This window comes from Doryrhamphus excisus, chromosome 10 (assembly GCF_030265055.1).
Source record: "Doryrhamphus excisus isolate RoL2022-K1 chromosome 10, RoL_Dexc_1.0, whole genome shotgun sequence".
NCBI classification, from domain to species: Eukaryota; Metazoa; Chordata; class Actinopteri; order Syngnathiformes; family Syngnathidae; genus Doryrhamphus; species Doryrhamphus excisus.
Genome location: NC_080475.1, coordinates 1,221,826 through 1,249,295, shown reverse-complemented (window position 1 = coordinate 1,249,295; position 27,470 = coordinate 1,221,826). Strand labels below are relative to the sequence as shown.

Here is a 27,470-nt window from a genome sequence, read left to right as displayed (position 1 = left end):
TACATTCTCCATAGTATGTTTATTGTAATTATTGTCAATATAAAACCGATTACCAACGGGAGACTTCACGTCGTTCCCACGTGACCTCAGCGGTATAAAGAGTAAAAGAGTTAGCTCGCTACTTCCGGGTTCGCGAGCGGCTACCGGCACCTGTTATGCCCAACAGACCCTGAATTGCCCCGGTTGTGGAGGACGTGGTTGGAAATACTGCTGAGACGGGGAACTGGTGAGTGTTTTTTGTAGATGTATGGCGTGAGCGAGCCAGTCGGCGCTGGCTCGGCTGCTCGCGTCCATTCATATTGTGTGTACCAGTTCAGTCATGCTTACGTCGATGAGTATTAACCATTGCTATGCCGAGCAACAAGTGATGTGTGTAATTTGTATTTAGCTGCAGTAATGACTTTGAAGGCCGGCTAAATGTCAAAAGTGTTTAATATTTTCTATATATATATTGTTATGAAGTGTCACGATGCGGGAGTTAGCCCCCGTGACAGTTCATTTAGTTTTCCTTTTACGCTCTTATTTTGGTATCCACTTCCTGTCTTGCCTTGTTTGTTTTTTTCTTGCGTTTCGTATCTCCCACACCTGCTTCTAATTGTCACCCAGTTAGTGACAATTTAGTTCAGGTGTGTGCTCTTTCCATTGTTGATCATTGTCATTCCGAGCAATCAGTCGCCATTTTGTAATCAAACCGCATTATATGACAGCATAAATATTTCTTCATATAATAATTTAACAAAACAAGAGTACTCTATAGAAACTTTAATGTTAACACATATACAAATTACTATTAATGGAATACCAATTCAATACTTCATTGTCACGGTTCGGTTTGCCGGCGTAGCGTTGCGACCCCAGGATGCATGCGATGAGGACCTAAATGCAGGTAAAACTTGTTTTAATGATGATGCAATGTAGCTGAACAACTAACATACACAAACAGAAAAACGACAAAGGTCCTGTTAATGTAGGCCACGTGGCCCGTCTCAGAGTTACCTAAGTCCGGCTCAAGTTGGAAGTCCTGTTGAAGTGCTGCTAGGCCACAAGCCACGCTAAGGTGGAAAGGAGGGATCTGGTGGTGCGGTAGGAGCAACCGCCCACACGTTCAATGCCTTCTGCATACAAAATTCCACCTGAACTGTTAGACTTTCTTGAACTTTGTTTTTTATTTAGGTGGACTATGGGACAGCTGGTAATAATTTTGAATTGTGCAGATTTGTATATATTGTATGTTATGGGGATCATGTAATACATTCACTGTTTTTCATTAAGCACACCACTTCTGAGCCCAACCTACACTTCTGATATGCATTTTTTTATTTTTACCATCACTTCTACCAGTCAGTGGTGCCACGCATACTTACATTCCCACTTATGGACAATTTAGAGCCTCCAATGAATTTAACATGCATATTTTGGGGGTCTGGGAGGAAATCAGAGTGCCTAGTAAAACCTACACAAGCACATGGAGAACATGCAAACTCCACACAGAGATATGGGTATCTTGACTGTGAGGCCTACTGGAAATCATTTATAATTTTTGTATAAAAATGTAAACTCAGAATAATTCATTCTACGGCTGTTTTTGGATACAGTTCTCTGAGTAAACAGGTTCAAATGTAGAAAGAGACTGATGTCACAGTCTTGTGTACCTTTTTGTGATGGGGTGCTAAACTTGCACCTTCTTAGCTTGTATCTGGGGCAGTAAGGCTCTATGCTGCTGTCTTATCTTATCGTACGGTAGGACGCATTCAGCACAGCAGCGCGTTGCAAAAGTCACCTTGGCGCTTTAAAAGATGCAAATACTCTTCAGGAGAGGTCTGTCTTTACATAGAAATGTATTGTATCCCGACGAGGGTGATTTTTTTTGTGCAGTTTTGAAGAACGACAAATCCTAAAGTGTGAAAGAATCATCCAGCCTAATGTTTGTTTTTCTATCACAATGCTAATTCTTTCTCTTAACTTCAGCAGGGTGAACTTTTGGGAAGTAGGATTCAATATCAGTAGTTTAACCTGTTTAGGACCATCTATAAACAGTTTTTAACATGATTAGAGCCCTGTAAACATAAAATAACCCTATAGTCACCTTTTATACTCGTATTACCCAATATAGTAGACATGATGAGCAATAAGACTCACAATAACTCACAGTTAGCATTGAGAAAGTTTCTTGTTGTTGTATCTCAAACATAACGTGGCTTGCATTAAAAAAAAATACTCAGTCTATCATCCATCCTTACTATGACTTGTGTTGATATATTCATGCCAGTCTGGCATGCATCTGTCCTACATAGACATGCACTCCGACAGTACTGCCATGTTTTTTTTTTTATTTTTTATTTTTACCACACATTGCTCATCGCTTGTGCCATCTCTGAAGTGACACAAGAGACGGCCACCACTGGTTGGCCTCCAATTTATTCATTAATTTTGGATTTATGGATTTGAAAGTGGGTGAGGGAGAGAAGCAAAATAAGCAGGCAATAACGTACCACTTCCACACTAAATAACTAACAGGCCACAGTCAACCATAAACGGTGATCTTTTATTAATTAATTTTAGAAAAAACACAAAAGAGTGTGGCAGGGATATAGTGAGGGATGACCACACATCTTCTCAACCGTCATTTGATTCCTTAAGGTGTTTCTGAGGTTTTTTTTCATATATCGGTCGATACCACATGATTACAGCCGTCCATTCAATTTCATAGGAGAAAAAGGTGATTTGATCCTATTTGGGTGGGTTGCAGCCAATCAACCAAATATGTCTTGCAGTCACTTTTGAACAGCTAAAATTTAAAGCTTGAAATCCATTATTCCTGGCATGAGGAAGGATTATTGAGCAAGTATCCTTCACCTCTGAAGTGATGATCTTTTCTGAGTTTGCATCACATGTACGTATCTGATTTGTCTGGATTTCCTTTTCTTATTGACACATAGAGCAAAAGCACTCTAATATGTCAACAAGCTTATTGATTACAGTTGAGGACACAAACTCCCTTTTGATTTGAAGAATTCCAACAAACCATTAACGCCCTGGTCCCTGTTGGCATAGAGAGATGGGATGAATATAATCCCATTTATATCAGCCTCTTGCACTGATAACCCCCGCCAAAGTCACTTCTCACATCCTGGTCAATCTGCCAATCGATTCCATAGACAGTGATACATGCCTCGGCAGCTAATGGGAATAATTAAGAAAAAGCAAAAGTGTTGCAAGGGTGATTTATGTTGTAAGGAGGGGGTACGCACACATAACTCCCCATTACTCTGCAAGCTGGAAGGTCCAAAGTACAGTAAGCACTCAGATTGACTTCCACTTAGCTGAATGAAATGATACAATCAAGGTTGACCAATAAGCACGTATGCCAGAGGGACGCTGTCCTCTGACTACAACCACAAGGTCAACCTCTGTGCTTTAATGCAGTCAGTGCAGATGTTAGTATTATAACACAATAACCTTGTTGACTTGTCAGGTGGAAAGCAGTACTCTTTACTGTACTTTACTGTATCATGGTTTTCAAAAATATGGTACTATTTTGCTGTACTTAATTGCAAGTGTGGTATGCAGACACAATGTAGCACTTTTAGTGCAGGAGGAACTTTAGTTGTGTGCCGGGCTGCACTCCCCAGTTCTGTTATCCAATGGTTTTGGTATCAATTTCACTCGTGGATTATCAGGATCAGGATAAAACCCTGGTCGGAACATCCCTACTTAAAGTAACTAACTTTGTCATGTTACAATGTAAACATTTTAATAGCCACTAAAAGGTTTAAGATGGTGACAGCTTGACTCTGGAACAGATTACTATATGTCCAGTATTTCCATTTCATTATATGCTTCCTCCATGAATTTATATTTTATCTCACTGACTTGATGGAATAATTTTATTAGGTGAGATTTCATAAATGACATGCGGCGTATTAAATGTCCTTGACAAATCCATTCCTTGTGTTTTCCACACCACACCCGAGGGGGAAATCTGATCATCCCAGCAGATTTATATTCATCTCCATGGGGAGTATTTGGTATGTTTATATTAGGCAAAACGCTGCATGTTTGGCCCCTGCTGGATCGCCACTCCACTTCGCACCCCACAAGTGCAGAGGAGAGTTCAATCACATGAGCTGCATGGGGGCTGACGGCATGATGGCTGGCGGGAAAACACAACAGACGTAGACGAGATCTAAGCTCATATTAATGATTGTGACGAGAGTCGCTCAACATATCGCACAAGACTGTCAGCAATACCAAGAAAAGCAATCTGTTTTGCAAGGGGAAATAACATTGAAGGGCATATTTCCTGTATCAGATGTGTTCTCAAAAGTTCAAATACTGTTTTCTGCACTTTTCGTCACTGAGAGCCGAGGAGGACGTAACATTTTGGGGGGAGTCCTCTCACCCAATGTATGTGGTTTGCAAATTACAAATGCATCCATTCATTTTCTATGGTCCTTATCCTCAATAGTGTCGTGGGTATGCTGGAGCCTATCCCAGCACACGGTAAATCCTCCTTGCACAAAATAAAAATTCTGTAAATAAAGGTAATAATTCATAATATTAATAAATTATATAATGAATGTGAGTGTGAATGGTTGTTTGAATATATGTGCCCTGTGATTGGCTGGCGACCAGTCCAAGGTGCCCATTTTGGGGGGAGTCCTCTCACTTGGAATTTCTAATTGACTTCCATATAATGCTTTCTGCATTGATGTGGTGTAGTTTTGGATGAATTTCTGTTATATATTTTTGATATTACAGTTGCTTGTTGTTGCAAGGTGGACTAGTGGTAAGCATGCAGGCCACACAGCTGGGAGACCCGAGTTCAATTCCATTCTTTCATTTTCTACCGCTTATCCTCACGAGGGTCGCGGGGGTGCCGGAGCCTATCCCAGCTGTCTTCGGGCGAGAGGTGGAGTACACCCTGGACTGGTGGCCAGCCAATCACAGGGCACATATAGACAAACAACCATTCACACTCACATTCATACCTATGGACAATTTGGCGTCGCCAATTAACCTAGCATGTTTTTGGAATTGAATCCCGGTCTCCTCGCTGTGAGGTCTGCGCGCTAGCCACAAGACCGCTGTGCAGCCAAGTTCAATTCCAACCTCGGCCATCTCTGTGTGGAGTTTGCATGTTCTCCCCGTGCATGCGTGGGTTTTCTCCGGTTTCCTCCCACATTCCAAAAACATGCTAGGTTAATTGGTGACTCCAAATTGTCCATAGGTATGAATGTGAGTGTGAATGGTTGTTTGTCTATATGTGCCCTGTGATTGGCTGGCCACCAGTCCAGGGTGTACCCCGCCTCTCGCCCCAAGGACAGCTGGGATAGGCTCCAGTACCCCCGCGACCCTCGTGAGGACAAGTGGTAGAAAATGAATGAATGAGTTGCTTGTTGTGTTGAAGTCTTTGGAACCAATGACGTAAGCTTGTTGACATTTCCAAAAGATGCCATTCACCACATCAGATGTTTCGGTATTCCAGTACTATAGATAATGGAAAGTTGGGCCTGAATGCAAAGTACCGGAGAGTGTTTATCTTTCCTCGAATTAGATCGGTGGCAACACCAGCACGGATGCAGATGCAGAATTTTTTTTAAAAACCCATCAAAAGACGTTCAACCGTGGAAGACTTTGTCGTAACCCTAAACCTTACATCCTAAGTGACTACTGATGAAAACATAACCAAAAACGAGTGTCTAATCGGGCTTCCAGTGTCTGATAATAAGTCAACATTTGAACACATCCAGCTTTTCTGCAAAACCATCTCAAGTTGATGACCGCAGGACCCAAATAAATGCCCGGCCCCTTAGTGCTGGATTATTTATAACTGTAAATATGGCGCTACACTCCTCTACATGTCAGCCTTTTAAAAGTGTACTTCAATAAGACAAACTAATTAGTATTTATCATGTTTATGTTTTTCCTTCTCTCTCTCTCTCTCTCTCAGTTTCTGTTTGTAGCACTTCCTGTCATTTATAAAACTCGCTCGTGAATACTGTCCCCCCCCCCCCATGCATATTTTTTAATTAATGATGTGGTCCGATTTAATGTTTAAATGAGTCTACTTTGAAGAGTGGAAGAGTCATTATGCTTATCTCATTTTGCTCTCTTTGACTCCCAGGAAGCCACCGGGGGGGGGGGGCAATGTGCTGTTTATACGAAAGTTTTATTGGAAAAACTATCATGATTCATTATCATTGATACGTCAAGTCAACATATGTCTTCTAACACATGGAAATTGTTGGTAGATATTCTTAATTCTTTAAGTACCAAAGCCGTTTATACATTTTTTTTTATGCATGAGAGGCAAAAAGAAGTGATGATGCAACTCCCCCACTAATGGATTTCACTTCAGAGCAATTTTAAGCCATAAAAACGGCCACTAGGTGGGAGAAGTGCATTTAATTAAGAGCTCTGCAGCGATCATGTTTATGTAAAACTCACACATGGCAGGAAGAAGGAAGTGAGAAAGCGCGGATGAGCGTACATTTTCACAATTGTGAAAATTAGAAATAGTTTATGGTGTTATATTTATCAGTAAATTTATATTTTGAGTCTAATTTTGAAACATTTAACGGCGTCAAATGAGGAAGCACTGTACTCCAATAAAGCAAAGCTATCAATTGCTTTTTAAAAGTCCCTTTTTAGGATTTATTACGCCTCAAAAAAAGAACAAGCATGTGATAAATGATCTCAAGGAGCTTTTAAATGTTACAAAATGTGTTGTAGCAGATGTACCGTTTATTAATGAAGGCTCTGCGACAAGTTGAGAAGAGTGCAGTAATGCCTGACGATGTCTTGGAACACTGTTTGCTCTGCTTATCTATATTTATTGTATTGGCGAGTTCATAGACACTTCAAAAGGAAACAACATGTTTGTCTTATGTATAAATGATTATTGACTTGTGGCCAAAAGTTCTCACTGCTTTGAAAATCCAAATAAATCAAGTCGTTTCCAAGGATACATTTTAGATAGCCCACTCATGACACATCAAGGATGAGGCATATTTGTCTGTGTTCCTGAGTGCAGTCTAATAGGCTCTCTTGGTTAATAATGAACCCACAAAAACATGACTTGGCTGTACCATTACAAGTACGTATATTTATCCAGAACATTTTTATTTATAAATTTAAACAGGAAAAGCTCAAATTCAATCTTGCTATTATTTTATAATTAAAACCAGGACATGTTTTATATAGATATGTATTTTCTTTTTTTAAGAAAAACTGGACTTATGAATAAAGTATAGAAAGGTTTAGATTCTGTTCCACAGATGGCGCTAATGCACACGAAAGCTGCTTGCCAACCGCCAATAAACAACAGAAGAAGAAAGAACGCAGTCTGACAACTTTCCGTTTGAGCGGGTACAAGATACCTCAATCGGATTGGGGAACGGAATGTTCCACCCCTGTGAATCCCATTATATATTCAATCGGATTGGTACTTTTCTTCCGGAATGAGGTGCAACATTTTTTATGACAGCAATGTGTTTATATTATATTTCTTATATACATTTCTAGGGTTGTCAAATTACTTTTTTTAATCAGATAAATCACAGTTTTCAGATTAATTAATCATCATGTCTCAGAAAGAAAGACACAAGTGATGATAAGCGGCATAAAAAATGGATGGATGGAATCCAGGACATAATTTACTGGCTTTTTTTTAATTTAGGGTTAAATTCATACACAAACCAAAAAAGCAAAAATGAAAAACAAGTATTTTTTTGATGGAATGTTTACACATCTAATATAAGTGATGGTAAGCAGTGTTTCCCCTTCCTGCTCTACCAAACATTGCTGTGTGTGAGACCAAATGAGAAGTGCTGTGATTGCTGAGCTATTTGTTCAGCCATTTTGGAGTTCTGTGTTAATTTATTGTGTTAATTGCATAGTGTGTGTGTGTGTGTGAGAGTCTGTTTGTGTTTGCCTTTTGTATTAACTACTTTTGCTTCACTAGTTGTTTTACATCCTGGTTTGGAGGACTGTTTTTTGTTTTGTTTTTTTGTTTTTTTCCTGGAGTTAAATATTTTTTCTTTGACCTACCAGTGTGCTATCTTTACCTTGTCCGGCGTTTACTTTTTACACTTTTGTGGCGTCCCATCTTGCCCTAGACCCCTTTGGAACGTAACACTAGGTTGTAAATAATGCCTTGTATGTGGATAGTTGAAGGTTGGGGCATAACGACATGACGTAATTCGAGGGCTTTGTAGTCGACATAGGTAAGTTGTGCATTGTTTGCTAGCTTATTCTAAAATTGTGCACAGAAAAGGGAAGGAAATATGTTTGTTTCACACAAGAATTGGGAATGATGGTCAAAAATTCACCAAAAAGGTGCAGTGTAAATTCCGGACTAGAAGCTGCTACTTTTTATTTTTTTTACATGCTTTGAACCCGGCAGCTTATGACTTCATGAATAAAAGAATTCAAGTTTTCCTGAGGGCTGAGTGTTCGAGTGGTTAGCGCACAGACCTCACAGCTAGGAGACCAGGGTTCAATTCCACCCTCGGCCATCTCTGTGTGGAGTTTGCATGTTCTCCCCGTGCATGCGTGGGTTTTCTCCGGGTACTCCGGTTTCCTCCCACATTCAAAAAAACATGCTAGGTTAATTGGCGACTCCAAATTGTCTATAGGTATGAATGTGAGTGTGAATGGTTGTACCCCGCCTCTTACCCGAAGACAGCTGGGATAGGCTCCAGCACTCCTTGCGACCCTTGTGAGGATAAGCAAATGAATGAAAAGTTTTCCTGATGCCTAGAGTGCAAATCCAGGTCGTGAAGTGGACGTTAATATTATTGTTATATAGCTTAGTGTTATTAAATAAGTTAAAAAAAAAAAAAAAAAAACATAAGATAATGTTGCACATTTCTAATGATACAAGCCAAAAATTTTCAGATTACAGAAAACCTGTTAATTACCTTCTAAACACAGTTTTTAGCATTGTTAGAGCATTAGAGCCCTCTAGACATGAAATAACACCCCTATAGTCACTTTTACAGTTGCTTTACTCATCCAGGCACAACAATGTCTAATGCTGAAGTTCCACCCTGGCCAAAACCTTGCTTGATCTGACCAATGGTACGAACATAACCTTCTTTCATTCTCACATGATTCTTGTGATTCATGATGTTCTTCCGAATGCTCCTTAGCAGCAGTGAAGATCACAACTGGGAACACAGCATGCCATCACCAACGTAACAGAGGACGTTAAACAATAATAAACACAAAGAACCGCTTTAGTTAATCCTCCATTGTTATGATGTTATTCTATTACTTTTGCAATCAGTAATCTAAGCTCGTGGGCTGAAACCTCTGTATATAATAATTGTTTTTGGCGTTGGCGGCGAAAGATACACAAGCTCAATCAGCCAGAACAAACACAAATTGCCCAGAGAGAAACCTGCCCTGGTAATTTCCCTTTTTAAAGGGCAAATTAAAGCGAGAGGAAATCAGACCCCGGCCGACTTGACATAATGTGAGCAGTGTTCCGTCCTTTCACATGCAACATGGTGGTATAATTGATCGGTGATGGGCAGCACAGCCTGCTGGGGGTGTGGGGGGGGCGGACTGTTGATGATGACCAGTCCGTAATACTCACTTTCAAGTCTTTTCTGTTTTCAATTAGATTTGCAGAGGAGGAGAAAGGATGGGGCGTGTTTGCATCTTTTGTACTGAGCCTGGAGAAATAAACGGTCAATATTCGCTCCCGGGGACCTGCATAAGGACGCACACATAAATCACCCAGCATGCGTCTGTCCAAAGAATCAGCCACAGATTCCTGTGTCATCGCGTTTAGTCTCCCACTGAGGCTGAAGTTCTCCTTCATCTCCGAATCAATGTGCCAGGGGGCAGTCGCAGTGGTGTGAAGGGGATAAGGGGGGGGGGCACAAGATGAAAATTTCATTTCCATTATCTCCCATTGCGCTTCCAGCAACTTGTACGTGAATTTTTTTTTTTGCTGTTGTGATGAAGTTGGCAAACTGCTGGCCACACAGTGATATCATCAGGGCATAGGTCTTCGTCTCATTGGCCTCGTTACATTTTAATTATACTCGCTAGCCCATTTAGCACCCTAAGATAAAACTAATGTTGTGTGATACAACCGCAATTACTCACCCTTCGTTAGTATTGGGGTTTCTTTTTACATCATCTTTTGGAAATGTTATCAACGCGTATCATGCAGAGATTGATTATTGTATTTTATTATGATCTATTTTTAAATTATGTGGGGTGCAGTATAGGCCAGCAAGATTTTCTCTGCTGGCCTAACTACTGACCAATTTAAATTTAATCCCAACAATCTATTATATTTCATAGTGTGTTTATTGGCTGCACCGCTTCCAGTAGTGTATGTGTATGTTAGATTTCTTTTTTCGTCCAATCAGATTTCAGATCCCTTTCAAAAGTATGAACAGCATTATTTTCCAATAATGCATTGATATCATCCTGAATTACCCTGACATCTTTACAAAATACTCTATTTTCTTCTTCCATAAGGTGGAATATATTTTATTTTTATATATTGGAAATATTAATATAGACAATATAGTTATTTAATATATTTAATATACTCATGTTTTAACTGTGTATTAACCAATGAATGCTGTATTTTGGTGTGTCTTCTATTCTGTTTACGTGCTTTATTCAACTTCATTTTTCTGTAAAGTGTCTTTGAGTATCTTGAAAAGCGCTATACAAATAAAATGTATTATTATTATTATTATTATTATTATAGTAGATAAGACAAACAGTGATGTGGCATTGTTCACATACAAGCTGGAGCTATCAATGCTGATCTTCAGTCAGTAAGAAACTTCCATGTACTACCTTGCAGTTATGAAAAGTAGGTGGTTAATTGGTGTAGTGCGTAATGACATGGCACAGGGGACTGTGGTTTGAATCCTAGTCTGGGTAAATGTACTATACTATAATATGTCTCTTTCAAAGGGGACCTATTATAGTCATGTTTGGGACTTTGTATTGAGTTGCGGACTCCTATAGAGCAGCTACACATAATAACCTGCACGGAAAGCTTTCCAGAGCTTCCAGATGCTGCGCCTCTTCCACCGAACGTAGGTCTGCATTTACTGAGTGCAGGCAATTTGCAGCCCATACTATAAGGAAGTCCAAGCGCCATCCAAAACATCTTTCAGGGTTCACTTCCAAATGCGCAAACCTCATTACCTGACATGTTGGCTTCATTTAACACGAGAATACCACATTGTAACATTTGTTGGTCAGAAAAGAGAAAAAGCTTTAAAAAAGGCTGTTTGACTGTTTAACTTTGTCTAGTTTGTCTAGTCTATGGCTGTCCTACCTAGTCAGACTACTAGTGTTTTTTTTCCACCTACAGTAGTCGCTTAGGGGTGAGAGGGGAAACAAAATGTCTTTCGTCCTCAGACAACCTGACGAGTCCAGTTGGGATCGATTCAATGTCCTGAGAAAATAAATCATAAAGGTCTCAAAATGATTATGACATTAGTACCATTGATTGGTGTCAGTTGTTACCGCAAACAAAAAGGTTTATCTATGAAACATATTCAGACAAAACCATCAATACGTTACTATTGACAGCAATTGTATGCAAGTCATCTTCAGGTGAAAAGGAGAAAGGACATCCGGCAGAGAAAATGAGTGTGGATAAATCATTGGTTTGTCCGTTTCTGATGCCCTTTTCCAAGACAAATAGGGACTGTCCAGAAATGTAGCAGCAGTCTTGCATCACATCCTGTGTCGCCTGTTGTGGAAAAAGCCTGAAACTGACAAATTAGCAAGGAGTGTATTGTAACCAGGCGGCACGGTGGTCTAGTGGTTAGCGTGCAGACCTCACAGCTAGGAGACCAGGGTTCAATTCCACCCTCTGCCATCTCTGTGTGGAGTTTGCATGTTCTCCCCGTGCATGTGTGGGTTTTCTCCGGGTACTCCGCTTTCCTCCCACATTCCAAAAACATGCTAGGTTAATTGGCGACTCCAAATTGTCCATAGGTATGAATGTGAGTGTGAATGGTTGTTTGTCTATATGTGCCCTGTGATTGGCTGGCCACCAGTCCAGGGTGTACCTCTTGCCCAAAGACAGCTGGGATAGGCTCCAGCACCCCCGCGACCCTCGTGAGGAAAAAGCGGTAGAAAATGAATGAATGAAGGAATGTAAAAATGTATGCATATTGATGCATATTTTACAGATAGTATCTATCATTCAGTGCTTTACAGGGAAGGTACATTTTGTCGTGTTTCCAAACAACTGCATATTTATTGCTGTCGATTTAAAGTATAATTTGAATAAGGAGCGTACAAATCATGATTATCCCTTAGTGGTGCGTTAAATACATAATTAAAGATTTGTCTTTTTGAAAAATGCAGCGAAACAGCAGACAAATGCTGGTGCCAGACATGAGTAATGTCTTTGAACCAACAGTTTTCTCTCCTCAGTGTATTTTTTTTTTTAGTAGTGGGATATTCATCTGTGTGGAAGATGGCAAGAAGGTCATTGAGAGGAAAATGAAGATTGGGTGTGGATAATGACTTTCTCATCATGTTTTGTCTGTTTGTATATCTTTCTTACTCTCTCGCTCTCTCTCTCTCTCACTCACTCACGCACCTCTGAAGCCTCAAATACTTTGAGGGATTCTGGCGATCTGCTGCATCATTCCCTTTGCGGGTTTTTATATGGCTCTCAGAGGTCTAATTATCAGTGACAGATGACTTTGGCCGTTTAAACAAATGACAGGGCATAAAGAACCTTTCCTCCCTCACATCTCCGAGTGCTACATTTTAATGTACAAGCCTCTAATAGTTTGTGAGTTAAGAGTTAATAGGAGAAAATAATCTCTGGCCTTGAAGTGATGGCAAGGGGGATGAAGATGAGACGAGGGAGTCTTAATGTTTGGTGGCAGTGTTTTAATTGGAGAAAATCACCTTCCTTTAATAGCGTGCCATGTGGACCGATAGCAAGGCTATGGATGTCGATCCTTGAATGCAACATTAAAGATGACTTTTAATTCTTTCATTTCAAACAGGGGTCTCCAAGCACCGGGAGCCTTCAGGTGCAATGATTAAAATATATATACATGTACGTGGGCGAGCGGCACGGCGGTCGAGTGGTTGCCGCGCAGACCTCACAGCTAGACCAGGGTTCAATTCCCCCCCGTGCATACGTGGGTTTTCTCCGGGTAATCCGGTTTCCTCCCACATTCCAAAAGCATGGTAGGTTAATTGGTGACTCCAAATTGTCCATAGGTATGAATGTGAGTGTGAATGGTTGTTTGTCTATATGTGCCCTGTGATTGGCTGGCCACCAGTCCAGGGTGTACCCCGCCTCTCGCCCGAAGACAGCTGGGATAGGCTCGCACCCCCGCGACCATCGTGAGGAAAAGCGGTAGAAAATTAGAGTTGTATGTAAATGCATATCAATTTTGGAAATGGGGGCCATTATTGAAAAAATATATACAGTTACAGATCCGTAGTTGTAGTTGTATGTGATGTTTGTTGCGAGCGCCGACCAAACTCACTTTGTTCAATGGTCCCTGAACGCACCATTATTGTCCCACAAATAGACGGCTATACTGTATTTTTATGTGGTAATGTATAAAGATACGTTTTGATGACGTTACCGAGTTGCAATGTTCTCATTTGTTGGTGCGCAACCTCAAGTCTCTGGAGAGTCTGTAATCTTTTTTTTTTTTTTTGGCTCCATGGCAAACGAGTGGTTAGCGCGCAGGCCACACAGCTAAGAGACCTCAGTTCAATTCCACCCTCTGCCATGTCTGTATTGAGTTTGCATGTTTTCTCCGGGTACTCCGGCTGGCAACCAGCCTGGGTGTTGGAGCCTATCCCAGCTGTCTTCGGGCGAGAGGCGGGGTACACCCTGGACTGGTGGCCAGCCAATCACAGGGCACATATAGACAAACAACCATTCACACTCACATTCATACCTATGGACAATATGGAGTCGCCAATTAAGTTAGCATGTTTTTGGAATGTGGGAGGAAACCGGAGAAATCCCACGCACACACGGGGAGAACATGCAAACTCCACGCAGAGATGCCCAAGCGGGGAATCGAACCCTGTTTCATAGCTGTGTGGCCTGCGCGCTAACCGCTCGTTCACTATGCAGCCTAGATCACTATTATGTTAAGTAATTAAAGACATAAATAAGAGTCGTGTTCTTGTGTGTTCCCTAGGGGAGCTGATTGGTGGTTGGACAGGAAGTGACGTGAGGCGTTCAGAGTTGAGTTTTAGCCGCAACAGTAGACAATGTTTTTTCTAAGGAAATACTGTGCCTGTTGTGAGATAACTAAAACCTGCAATAAAAGCCTGTTTTTCCGGCAATCAAATCTGGTGCTTGTGTGTCACCGAACATAACAGTAACATTACTGATACCCAGTGACCAGTAAGAGAAGCAGTCAACAGTTTGTACTCAGTCTAATGTTACTATAGTCTATACAGTCAATGATGGCTAATGTTAGTAGCTAAACTTTGCTAAATGATATAACTAATGTGTGTATTGAGTGGGGGGGCGTGGCTTATGTGCTCTGAACAGGAAGAGGGTGACTGTTCCAAAGTGAGCGCCCTCTAGGCGCACGGCAAACAAGCCCTTTTAATTTGTCTCCTTCTCTGAAATGTGATGATTCTTTTTCCGCATTCTTAGATGTTGCCATATTTTGATCCCCGGGATGTATGCTGAACATAAAGCTGGATCTGCTTTGTATCATCAAGAGGCTTATATGAAAGTCTGCTGTTACAACAGTAATTTAAAAGACCAAACGAGGAGAATAATAGACATCTTAGCAAAGCGGAACTCTTTTTTTTTTTTTTTTTGAAATACAACACAGAGCGAAACCAAGATGGGATACCGAGTGATCGAAGTCTATTTCACAAAGCTGTGCTCTTCACTGTCTCTTCCTCTGTGCCGCTTTGTGATACCAATTCTAATTTATTCACGCGGCGCAGCTTTTGAAGCATGGCTGAATTAGGAAGACTGGAAGCTGTGCATCGCATTTATCAGCTGAAGGAGTTAACAACATGCCGGGTGGGATGATAAGAGAGGCTTGCTTCCACGGTAGAAGTGGGAATATGAAGTTAATCTAAAAGCAGCGGGAGGTATGCAGCTCGGCGCATGATAGGGCGAGAGGGAGGCATTGTGTTCCATTCAAAGCACCATTTTTTTTTTCTCCATAGATCTAAATGAAAAGTTGGAGTGAACCTTGTCACCCTTAATGGCCCCTGCTGGGCTCTGCTGCATCTCCACAGATAACACATGCAAAACCTTTTGAAGATGCTTTTTTTTTTAATTAAAGACAACGGCGTACACTTAAGCAGAATCAGTGACACAAAAAAAACCCTCCAAATTCCATACTGAATTGTGCGGCCAATTAAGCAATCAAGGATTTGTCCGTTTTGTGTTTATACTGCCTTCGCTCTTAGCCGTTGTTCCAAAACAAGACTTACTTTGGGTGTGGACTGAACGTCTTTTTGAAATAATAATGTCAAGCAAGCTCGATACTGTAAACGTTTGGCCTTGACAGAGGTAGCAACTGCTCAGTTCACACATGGAGTAACAAACCTCAAGATTGTTAGTTTGAGAGCAGTGTGGCTTCACAGACAACATATTGTCAGCCATGTGGAGTGTGAAAGCAGACGCTGTTTAAGTGGCATGAAGATGAGCGTTCATTCCAGGCTTAGTCATTTGTTTTTGTTGCCAATGATCTCACAACCACACCTGTATACCAGAAGATGCCAGAGATGGAAAACTGTCTCTCAACCACTGATAATAATTTGTTTTACTTTCATATTCATTGTCTGACAAAAGTGATTAAACCCGGAATAGTTGGCAACACATTGGAGTGTCAAAGTCTTGGGTAGCATGAAAGTCTATCCAGCCATCCATATTCCTCCGCTTATCCGGGGCGCGGGGGCAGCAGCAGTCTCGGTATGGAAGCCCAGACTTCCCGGTCCCCGGCCACCTCCTCCAGCTCCACCGGGAAGACACAAAGGCATTCCCAGGCCAGCTGTGAGACGTAATCCCTCCAGCGTGTCCTAGGTCTGGGGCCTTTTCCCGGCTGGGCATGCCCAGAACGCCTCACCAAGGAGGCTAGAGGAGACTAGATGCCCAAGCCACCTCAACTGACTCCTCTCGATGTGAAGGGGAAGCGGCTCTACTCTGAGCCCCTCCCGGATGACTGAGCTCCTCACCCTATCTCTTAAGTGAGTCCAGCTCCCCTATGGAGGAAACTCATTTCAGCCGCCTGTATCCGCAATCTCATTCTTTTGGTCATGACCCAAAGCTCATGACCATAGGTAAGGGTGGGAACATAGATCGACCGGTAAATTGAGAGAACGTTTACCGGAAACAGGCTGGACTTATTACTGGCAATGAGAACCAGACTAGTGCCCTGTTTGTACAAGGACCGGATAGCACGTAGTAGTGAGCCACCAATCCCGTACTCCCGGAGCACCCCCCAAAGAACGCTACGAGGGACACGGTCGAATGCCTTTTCCAGGTCCACAAAGTACATGTAGACTGGTTGGGCAAACTCCCATGCACCCTTAGAGCTGTAGAGCTGGTCCAGTGTTCCACAACCAGGACGAAAACCGCATTGGATCTCTTGTAGCAAAGGTTCCACCAACTGTTGTACCCTTCTCTCCAGCACCCTGGAATAGACTAGCATGAAAGTCTATCCTTTGGGAAACTGAGGTTTTCCAACATGATATACAGTCCAAACTCCTATTCAGGATGGGAATTGCCTGGCTTAGGAATGTGACAAAGTGATCAAGTACATCTCCTCACCTGAACCCAATTGAGCACCTGCTTCTGCATCCTCTAGTACAGGGGTCGGCAACCTTTTGTATTTGGCTCTTCAGTCTCTGTGCTGAAGCTCCCACGCTGAGCCGGGATTTTTTTTTTTTTTACACCAAAGTGGAGTAAATATGCATTTCCAAAAAGAGTATGAAGTGTCTGACTCGCTGCAAGTGAATGCATCAACACTGTGTTGTGACTGCTGATTGGATGAGCAAGGGAAGGAGGGGTGGGGCCAGTGTGTGCAATAAAACGTTAAGGTGTCTTGTTCGGTGTGCTAACCATAACCACGAATAGAAAATAGTTTAAATCTGAATAAACATATTCCTTTGCCTTCACTTCTAATAGTGCAGGCTTACTTGTGTGCTTGATAAGTGGCGACAAATTATCAAACAAAAAATGTACCGTTGAACAAGCACTCGGGGGACTTAAAAGTAAAAACACCTAACTGCAGATGTGCATCATTTGGAGACTACTACAGGAGGTTGAGCAGAGCAAACATACTTTCAAGAAGTGGATGAACACTCCAAAGTCAACTACAGCGGGTAGCGTGGTTGCACGCGGGATCACAGATGGAGAATACATTCATTTAAAAAAAAAATAAATATCAAAGCATAATTTTCCCAATGAAAGAAATGCCCCTCTCTGCAAAGACAGTCAAGGACAGGACCAATAGAACGGTTACATCACAAGTAGATGGATACTTTATTAACCTCCCAGAGAGATGTCATCTATTTGCTAGTCTGCATTAATTCAGTGAAGACATATTCAATTGCCTGTGAGGAGTCAAGTCATGTAAACAATATTGAGCAGAGCGCATATGTGAACTCTGATAGGCTATGTCATGTTTAAGCTTTACACAAATACAGGAATGACTCAAAAGCTTAGTGTTTCAATTATTTCAAAGTAGGCCTTCTGTTACGGTGTGTGTGTGTGCCTGGTGGACCACAGAATGCACAGACAGGAGGAGCAGGTTACAGTCTTAGAGAACTAAGGGTGCTGGAGATGTGGAGATGCAATTTCAAATATTGCAGGTGAAGATTGCGAGCCATGAGTGAGCTGGCAGGCTGCACGGTGATCGTGTGGTTAACGCGCAGACCTCACAGCTAGGAGACCAGGGTTCAATTCCACCCTCGACCATCTCTGTGTGGAGTTTGCATGTTCTCCCCGTGCATGCGAGGATTTTCTCCGGGTACTCCGGTTTCCTCCCACATTCCAAAAACATGCTAGGTTAATTAGCGACTCCACATTGTCCATAGGTATGAATGTGAGTGTGAATGGTTGTTTGTCTATATGTACCCTGTGATTGGCTGGCCACCAGTCCAGGGTGTACCCCGCCTCTCGCCCGCAGACAGCTGGGATAGGCTCCAGCAACCCCCCGCGACCCTCGTGAGGAGAAGCGGTAGAAAATGAATGAATTAATGACTGTCTTTAGGGCTGCACGGCGGTTGTGTGATTAGCATGCAGACCTCACAGCTAGGAGACCTAGGTTCAATCCCGCCCTCAACCATCTCTGTGTGGAGTTTGCATGTTCTCCCCGTGCATGCGTGGGTTTTCTCCGGGGACTCCGGTTCTCTCCCACATTCTAAAAACATGCTAGGTTAATTGTCCATTGGTATGAATGTGAGTGTCAATGGTTGTTTGTTTATATGTGCCATTGGATTGGCTGGCAACCGGCCTCTTGCCTGAAGACAGGTGGGATAGGCTCCAGCAACCCCCGCGACCCTCGTGAGGATAAGCGGTAGAAAATGAATGAATGAGTGAGCTGGCAGGAGTACAGATGAACCGTGGATAAGTGTGCTATTGGAGTCTTAGACCCTGTCCACATGTAGTCGGGTATCGGGTATTTCATGAAACAAAATTCCACGATTTTCCACAATCATTCATACGAGCCCGCAGATATCCGGTACTAAAGACGAAGGTTTTTAGTGTACATTTGGAGAAAAATCTGGTCATGCTGCAAATAACTGCAGTTTTACCTTTCCAAACGTCATACAGGCGACCTGAAACAAAATGGATGTCCTCAAAACTGTGCTGTTTGTAGCTATTGTTCAAGCACTTCTTGCTTGTTTGTTTTTGCTAGCCCAAATACTCCTCCACATTGAAGAGTAGAGGCAAAGATGCACTTTGAAGTCAGCCATTTTCTTCTCAAATAACCATTCCGCATCCAAGGCATTTTCCTTGACAACAGTTTTGGGATGGGATGGGAGAACTTTGAGATGGAAGTCATCCTCTCTGAGGAATGCCGCGACAATTTCCAAATGTCACGATGAGGTTTGGCATGCTTATGGCTGTGGTTCCCAATGCATCTGGATGCTTTTCTTTCAATACGATATAACAAATATGCGGTTTTACAAATACCCTGCTAGGTGTGGACAAGTAACAAAGTAACAGACGGCTGTGATTAGGAGCAGGTGTGACCAGTTGTCCCAGCTCCTGGCGAGCGAGCGCCCAATTGTAGGAGGAGACGGAGAGACGGCAAGAACCACAACAGCAGGTGATCATAACACCTACGCATTCACTCTGCACTTCTGTTGTTGTAACAGGTGACATTTTGACAAAGACTAAAAGTTTTCAAATTTTCAGTAATGTTTTGCTGCTCAAGACTGTTTTTCTTTATTGGAAGAGGAGGCAAAATTGATTTTTATGATGGTAAAGGTGGCAAACACCTGCTCTAGTAGAAGGTCATATCCACCAGCTTCACCAGCAGTATCATCACGGAGGAGTAGAAGGGAACGCCAGTATGGTAAAATGATTAGAGACACCAAATAACACCCCTATAGTCACCTTTGCGCCCGTACTACCCAAATCTACAAGACATAACAGACAATAAGACATACAATGAGATATAGCAGAGGTTAGCACACAGGCCACACAGCTAGGAGACCCGAGTTCAATTCCACCCTCGGCCACCAATTTGTGGAGTTTGCATGTTGCATAGGTATGAATGTGAGTGTGAATGGTTGTTTGTCTATATGTGCCCTGTGATTGGCCAAAAACATGCTAGGTTAATTGGCAACTCCAAATTGTCCATAGGTAAGAATGTGAGTGTGAATGGTTGTTTGTCTATATGTGCCCTGTGATTGGCCGGCGACCAGTCCAGGGTGTACCCCGCCACTTGCCAGAAGACAGCTAGGATAGGCTCCAGCACCCCCGTGACCCTTGTGAGGATAAGCGGTAGAAAATGAATGAAGATTTAGCAGACACACGTGTTAGCGTGTTAGCATTGGGAGAGTTCCTTGTTGATTTTATATGGACAGCATACTTCCTGTGGTGGCTATTGAGCTGTGCAACACTCTCAACAAGTTTTGCACAACATTAAATACGACTGATGAAAAAATCCAGAGACACAAAATAGACACTCACACAAACTTAACTTTCACTTTCTGGAGGGGTGGGACTTATTCTTTTCTGATGATAGGGTCCAACACGGTAGCCAAATATATTGCTCTTCTTTCTTAATACTACTTCTCCGATAGCAACACGGTCAAAAAGTATCAGTTTGTCTGAAACAAATTAATTGACTATACTTTGTTCTAACTTTGTTCATGAATAGTTTTCCTCGCTAAATGTTATATTGCTTTTTTAACAATACACAAGCAATCAAACGACTCAAAGTTTGGCAAGAAAAACCAAACAAACAAAGTGACGTTCATAAGGCCTTTTATTCTCACTTTTGTGATTGCGATGACTTTTTCCAGGTCAATATAATGCGCAATGCATTATATACAACATAACTTTCTTTGGTTATTGTACTTATATAGCACCGATCAAAGAGGAGCGTTTTCCTGCAATAATAACAAATGTATTCGACTGTATTGATTAGCCATTTTACACCATGTGAGGCTGCAAATGAAAACAATCACTAAAGTATTAAGTTAAACACAGCTCTGTCTGAGAAGGTAACAATGAAGCCAGCCTTCCCCATACAAAAGTGAACAAAATGACACAAAAACAAACTTTCAAAGATACTTAGAGATGAATAGCCAATACGTAAATGCCGGGTGCATCTTTCAAAACTTACTTTTTAACATCCTCACTTGTCAAATAAGTCATTTTGATAAGGGACGACATGGATGGTAAAACAGTCTTTCTGCTTTTTGAATAAGAGTTGACTTTCCGTATCACACCTTTTTTCATAGTTTGGCTGGCCTTGCAAGTTATTATCAGGTGTGCCTTCTACTGTATATTAATATACAGTCCCTCGTCTATAACGGTTAATTAGGTTCCAGACCCAACCGTGGTAAGTGAATTTCCGTGAAGTAGGATTCAATGTTAATAAATATTTTTTTAGTTGGAGTACAGAAAACATCTTTATGGTGTCCTAAAAAAAATTGTTTTACCATTATTATAAATAACACAACCACAGTCACCTTTACGCTCCTGTTATGTTTACATTGCTAATGTGCATGTAATGTAATGTAATGTGCATGCTAATGTAATGTTCATTTCATGTGTAATGAAATCACTAACACAAGACATGGACATGGCTTTATCCATTAGCATGCTAGCAAGCTAAATAGTTAGCCTCTAATTTATTTATTGTAAACTTAAGAAAGAGGCTAAAGCGAAGTGGGGACAAAAGACAAAATAGAATCCAAAAAATTACCGCTTCCACACAAAAAGGAGGATACATTTTTTTTTCACTCTATCATGTCGAACATGCCATGGCTGACTACATGGAGTGTGAAAGTAGTGTCATGTCATGTCTCATGACTTTTCATTCATTCATTTTCTACCGCTTATCCTCACAAGGGTGGGTGCGTGCTGGAGCCTATCCCAGCTGTCTTCGGACACACTGGACTGGGACAGCCAATCACAGGGCACATATAGACAAACAACCATTCACACTCACATTCATACCTATGGACAATTTGGAGTCGCCAATTAACCTAGCATACACATTTTTGGAATAACTTGATGAATGACTTGCCATAGTGGGGCTGCACGGCATCCGAGTGGTTAGCAGGCAGGCCTCACAACTAAGAGACCCGAGTTCGATCCCACCCTCGGCCATCTCTGTGTGGAGTTTGCATGTTCTCCCCGTGCATGCGTGGGTTTTCTCCGGGTACTCCGGTTTCCTCCCACATTCCAAAAACATGCTAGGTTACTTGGCGACTCCAAAACTCTGCAGCAAATATTTTAATTGATTTATGTTGTTCATTGATTGTTAATGAACTGAAACAACCATTCTGAATTAATACATGAATTCTTCTTTTTCTGTTAACACTGCCTATTGAGATTATTTTTTGGTCACAAGGAAACCACAAAAAGCCAAAGAAAAAGCAAAACAATTGATCCTTTTAAACTCTCAACTTCCAGGACTTGCCAACGTCGCTTTATTTTGCCGCTCCAAGGATGACATGAAGCTGACAAAGAGATCACATATGCAGCATATTGTTGTTTTGCAGCATGGCCTGAATTCGCATTAGCGCTATCTTGAGCGAATGATGTGGAAATTCAATTCTTGCTATCAGCGTAACATGCATATGCTCCCAGTTGGAAGGAAATTGGTTACTTGGTGCTCATTTGTTCGTTTTTTTTTTTGTTATCCCTTTTGCTTTTAAATCAATCCCCCCCGACATTCTCCCTACTCGAGGACACGCTGTCACATGCATGTTAACCCTACCGCCTTATCTAAAAACAATAGATGCATTAAAAAAAACACTCAAAAGTTAGCTTTTACCTCATAAAATTGAACTATGTCAACAGTCATTGCTGGTTGTGCAATAACTATCATATAAAGTCTTCATGGAATAATGAGAATTAGGTGATTTGACACATAACACTGAGAAATGTTTTTAATATAAATTATATTTTCAACACCCAAGGTGAGAATGTGACCACGCTACTGCTTCCCGTCATGAACCCCGTTCCTATCTTTCCCCTGACTCAACCATTTACATTATTTCACCGTTCATTATTCATCGTGATATTGGATGGTATTTTGCATGTGACATTTGCTGTGCGACTTCATATTACAATGTACCGTGTGTGCCGCACATTGATTATATTTCATGGTTGCAGAAGTGAGGGGAAAGCTGTTTTAAAAAGTGTGAATCAAAATGAATTTCTAATGTCTCCTTTTTATGTGTTTTTTGAGATTCCGTTATATACCTGCTATGCCAATTATTCTGGTTAGGGTCGCAGATGGGTATGCTGGAGTCTATCCCATCTGTCTTCAGGCGAGAGGCCGGGTACACCCTGGACTGGTGGCCAGCCAATCTACAGGGCACATATAGACAAACAACCATTCACACTCACATTCATACCTATGGACGATTTGGAGTCTCCAATGTGGAAGGAAACCCACACATGCACGGGGAGAACATGCCACGGCGGCGATTATTCAGTGGAAATCCCAGTCTAATAAACGTGTGAGGGTGATAGACATATTCAGCTTTTGGCAGATATTTCTCATTAAGATTCATGCATATGTTACCGAGACAAATGTTGAGAAATGGCCAAGATCTGCACCTTTTATCACAATTCGCCCCAAAATGTATGCTTCATGACTAACCCTTCTTTCTACTTGTTTCATGGAAATCTTCTTGAGTGGAAGTACTTTTGCATAATTATATTAACTAACAGATACTAAATCGTGACTTCACATTATATTACTGTTATCATTTTAATGGCATAATGACTTGTTACAGAGGGATTAGGATGTCTGTAATTACTATGGTAACCTAAGATTTTCAGCAATCATCATACCCAATTTTAGGATATTGTCATCTAATGACTAAAATAAATGTTTCAATGGCAACAAAGAGGAATGAAAATATGCATAAATTGCGAAACAAAGTGGCTGCGGCTGCATGGTGGGGAGTGATTAGCATGCAGGCCACACAGCTAGGAACCCGGGTTTGATTCCCCGCTTGGTCATGTGGAGATGCAGGTTCAAATATTGCAGGTGAAGATTGCGAGCCATGAGTGAGCTGGCAGGCTGCACGGTGATCGTGTGGTTAACGCGCAGACCTCACAGCTAGGAGACCAGGGTTCATTTCCACCCTCGACCATCTCTGTGTGGAGTTTGCATGTTCTCCCCGTTCATGCGTGGGTTTTCTCCGGGTACTCCGGTTTCCTCCCACATTCCAAAAACATGCTAGGTTAATTGACGACTCCAAATTGTCCATAGGTATCTATGTGAGTGTGAATGGTTGTTTGTCTATATGTGCCCTGTGATTGGCTGGCCACCAGTCCAGGGTGTACCCCGCCTCTCGCCCGAAGACAGCTGGGATAGGCTCCAGCTTGCATGTGACCCGAGTGAGGATAAGCAGTATAGAAAATAAATGGATGGATAGATACTAAACAAAGCCAAGTAAACGATAAAGATCCATTTTTATGAAATATTAAGGGAAATTTAAAGCTAAAGAGTGGTTAGTGCCACAGTGTGGTTAATTAGCATGTATTCTGTAGTGAAACAACAAGGTGATGTGCAGGGTTTCATTACATTTCATATTCATTTAAGGTCGTCAACAATCTCCATTGTTGGAGTTTGGTCGTAAGTCAACAGGTGACTGGAAAGTGGTCTGTTATAAAATATTTTGTAGAGCACTGTTTGTGTCTAAAATAATCAAAATCTCCGTTGTTGGTGTTTGGGTGTGATACCGAAAAGTCCACTAGGAGGTGCTGGCAGCGATGGTGGTATAGAGTAGGTGATAAAACGACAGAGGAAGAATAAATCCTGATGGTGAATACACATCAACTCATTGTGGATTATCTTCCTTATTCTGTACCACAGGTTAGTATAACGTAGAAATAATTCATACAAACAACTGTTAAGAGTGTAGAAAGTTGCTAAAGTAAACAGCTGACTTGAAAGTGGTCTGTTATAAAATGTGTAGAGCATTTGGGCACATGTGAAATGGCTAATGCTAGCAGGCCTTAATGTATGGTGAATAGCATTAAGCAGGCTAATTGAAATATGTGAATTTGTTGCTGATATTAATGTACTAAAGATACATGAAAAGTATACATTGGCTGTGGAAATTGTCACTAGATTGACATGTGAAAAAAACGTTTTAACATCACAAATGCTATTGAATGACTGTTTAATCTGTGTTCAAATGCTTGCTTGACTGATAATGCTGGAAACTAATGGACAACTGTTGATGTGGTCGTCTTATGAGATCTGAAGTGTTGTTATTGTTCTCAGGAAGAATGAATCCTGATGGTGAATACACATCAACTCTTTGTGGATTGTCTTCCTTATTCTGTACCACAGGATCCAATTCATACCCCTCTCCAGGCTGTGAAGGGGCAACATATGCTCAGAGTGAACTCTCTTCATTCCTGTTTGTGGACGGGAGACAAGGAACACAAACGTATACACGTGGCAATGTGTTGAGGCCGGCAAAATTATCAGGTTTGTTTTCATTTATGGTGTGATTAATGAATGAATGACCGAGATCTTGTGACACCCCTACAAACCAGTGAAGTCAAATTCCAACCCCCTAAGATGGACGGACATTTAAAATATCACCCTGCATAATTGGTAGAATTTTGTAAGTAGTAGTTTCTCGGTCTTTGGAACTCAAGGCTTCAAAACATAACTGATGAGTGTAATTTCTTTTAACTCTGCAGGACGTCCTGCGCAAATCTCACTCTAAATTGAATATTAATTTGCAGACATTGCTTGGTTCCCACAAGAGTCAGAACGTATTGATGTTCCCGCTCGTTTGATCATCCAGTGTCACAGATTCTTACAAGTGTTTTTTGTCTGGGATGCAAACACGTGTGCTGCAGATACGTAAAAACAAGAGGAACATGTAAGTATTATCACACTGCTGACACAAATTCATCTGAGATTTAGCTTTCATCATTGCCGGTGCTGTCAAAGTAGAGTAACAAGAGCAGAACACAAAAACACAGCTGCACGTAGTATTTCGCCAGTGGAGTTTTAACGTGGAACACCAACCACCAAACACTCTGGAACTTACGTTTTTTTCTGCATACTGTAATCATGAAACACACCACAACAAATATAATAGTACCACTTATTCATGGTCTACAATACAGGAGGTCATCCGTCATCTCTCTATGTATGAGTTCCAGTCCTACGATGGCTTACTATATGTGTAAATTATATTTAAAATAGGAAATAAGTCACTCCACACCGGCCATAGAACACACAAATACAGTAATAAAAAGATTAAATAGGGGCGTTGCAAGGGAGGGAGAGATGCTTATTGGGAGGAGGAATAATCCTGCTTAGTTATCACTGTCTATTTCATAGAGGGAGATTGAAAGATAGCCTCGCCATCCTTGGTGATGGTGATTGGAGTGGGGTGGGGGGGGGGCAGCATTTTATAATGTTCTTTATATATTAATATAATACTGTAGTATTGTAGTTAGAACATAGAAAACATGTTCATAACCTAACCTAAATTAGATTTTAAACATTATTAAAGCCCTCTAGGCTGCACAATGGACGAGTGGTTAGTGCGCAGGCCACACAGCTAGGAGACCCGAGTTCGATTCCACTCTCTGTGTGGAGTTTGCATGTTCTCCCCATGCATGTGTGGGTTTTCTCCGGGTACTCCGGTTTCCTCCCACATTCCAAAAACATGCTAGGTTAATTGGTGACTCCAAATTGTCCATAGGTATGAATGTGAGTGTGAATGGTTGTTTGTCTACTATATGTGCCCTGTGATTGGCTGGCCACCAGTCCAGGGTGTACCCGGCCTCTCGCCCGAAGACAGCTGGGATAGGCTTCAGCACGCTTGCGACCCTCGTGAGGATAAGCGGCATAGAAAATGAATTCATTAATTCATTAAACAAATAACACCCCAATACACTTAATATAATAAGTGTAATGGTTAAAATTACATATTACCCAGTATAATAGACATATTAATAAAAAAATTAACTAATTAAAATGAGTTTTTAGACATGTTATTGTTATTTATGTGCCTGTTGTGACATAATTCAAACCCACAATAAAAGCCTGTTGTTCTGCTTACCAAGTCTGGTAAGGGTGCTTAAAAATGCATATTTTTGACTAATAATAGTCCTTATTCAACCACAAAACAACATCTATCATATTTTGGAAAAAAACATGATAAAGTGAAGTCAGAAATTTGAAGCACAAAGTGGCAAGGGATTAGTGTATTTGAAAAAAATACACCTGTCCACCTGGACAAAAATAGACCTGTCCAGGATGAACTCCGCCTCTCGCCCGAAGACAGCTGGGATAGACTCCAGCACGCCCGCGACCCTCTTGAGGATAAGCAGTAGAAAATGAATGAATGAATACCACAGCACCATCTGCTGGTAGGGGTCAGTGCCCAACAATTTAAAGCTGGTCAAAAAAAAAAACTTCAATTAACTTCAATTCAACTAAACACTGACCTGAAGTGTGGGTTGACTTGGCTAAAAACAAAGAGTAGCAGCCCCAAACATTGCTAATGTACCATCTGTGGAAGTTGTCTTGCTCCAATTTCCCTATCCCCTTCTGTCCTTTTACTCACTCGGTTGAGCTTGATTGATGCTGCGCAAAACAATTCCTCCTTAATCCCATGCATTTTTAAAGAAGTCGTGGAACCTCGGCTCCGAACTCATTTCCAGTGGCTCTAACCACTCTGGAATAAGGCAGATAGTGCTGACATGACGCTTTGTGTCGAATGGGCTCCGAACTGTGATTCATTACAAAGCTCAGCAATGCAAA

At 41.5% G+C, this 27,470-nt stretch overlaps 1 long non-coding RNA gene across 1 annotated transcript; it reads left to right on the top strand.

Moving 5' to 3' along the window:
* The first annotated feature begins 122 nt into the window (after window positions 1–122).
* On the top strand, window positions 123–26,029 carry LOC131136597 (uncharacterized). The gene is made up of 3 exons (XR_009131769.1): window positions 123–226; window positions 25,029–25,169; window positions 25,433–26,029. It is a non-coding gene; the product is annotated as an uncharacterized LOC131136597 (long non-coding RNA).
* Window positions 26,030–27,470: the final 1,441 nt, after the last annotated feature.